Source organism: Corvus kubaryi, unplaced genomic scaffold (assembly GCF_017639235.1).
Source record: "Corvus kubaryi isolate FWS band 111438036 unplaced genomic scaffold, C.kubaryi_AGA036_p1.0 36615, whole genome shotgun sequence".
Taxonomy (NCBI): domain Eukaryota; kingdom Metazoa; phylum Chordata; class Aves; order Passeriformes; family Corvidae; genus Corvus; species Corvus kubaryi.
The window spans coordinates 1-1,129 of NW_024580905.1; the positions used below are offsets into that span (position 1 = coordinate 1).

Consider the following 1,129-nt stretch of genomic DNA (forward strand, 5'->3'; position numbering starts at 1 on the left):
CTCCCCTGCTCCCGGTACTGCCCCTCTCTGCTCGTCCCACTCTGGGGCTCCCGAGGTTCCCCCTCCGGCTCTCCCAAGGGGTCCCGCAGCCCCCTGGCTCCGGGCTGGAGGTGGCCGTGCCTGACCCGGGCAGACCCAACCCCCACCACGGGGCGGACCCCACATCCCCCTGCCCGCTGCCAGGGCTCTGCTGGCACCGCCACCGGGACCCCCAGAAACACCTCCCGGGGACCCCCAATGTCCTCACAAGGGGCATTTTCTGCTCAGCTTTGGAGTTCTTCATTCTCCAAACATCCCCCCCAAAAAATCCAGCCCAGGGAACCCCCCCCAGGATATCTGGACCGAGCTCCCCCTCCCCGGACACCTGCGGGATGGGGGCGATGATCCCACGGGTGGGGGCTGTGAATTCAGGGAGCGCTCGACCTCATGTGGGGAGGGACTGGGTCTGAACTGGGGGCAACTGGGTTCAACTGGAACCACACTGGAAGATAATGGGAACAGCTGGGTCATACTGGGATCCTACTGGAATTGACTGGGATGATACTGGGAGTATCTGAGAATGACTGCGATCATACTGGAATCAGACTGGGAGGGACTGGAAAGGTGCTGGACATGACTGGAACCATACTGGAGGTGACTGGGAGCAATAGAGACCATGCTGGGAGCAAATGGGATCATATTTGGAGTGACTTGGAGTGACTGGATTCATACCGGGAGCAACTGGGCCCACACTGGGAGTGACAGGGAGTCACTCTGGGCATGACTGGAATAATACTGGGAGTATCTGGGAGTGACTGGGGTCATACTGGGGGTGACTGTAACCATGCTGGGGGTGACTGGGTGCAACTGGGATCATACTGGCATTGAGAGGGAGCAGTTGGGATCACATTTGGGGCAACTGGGACCATACTGGAAGTGACTGGAACCATACTGGAAGTGACTACGGGTCCTACTGGGATCATCCTGGGAGCCACTGGGATTACAGCAGGTGTGAATGGAACCCGATTGGGGTTACTGGGAGCTGCTGGGCCCACGTTGGGAGGAAAATGTGGACACATTGGGAGCAACTGGGATCAACTGGAAGGTACTGGAACCATGCTGAGGGGACTGAGACCACAACTGGCATCAT

General features: G+C 59.0%; 1 long non-coding RNA gene across 1 annotated transcript; it reads left to right on the plus strand.

Annotated features, from left to right (window-relative positions):
* The first annotated feature begins 489 nt into the window (after positions 1 to 489).
* Positions 490 to 765, plus strand: LOC121660590. The gene is made up of 2 exons (XR_006014724.1): positions 490 to 633; positions 697 to 765. It is a non-coding gene; the product is annotated as an uncharacterized LOC121660590 (long non-coding RNA).
* The last annotated feature ends 364 nt before the right edge of the window (positions 766 to 1,129 follow it).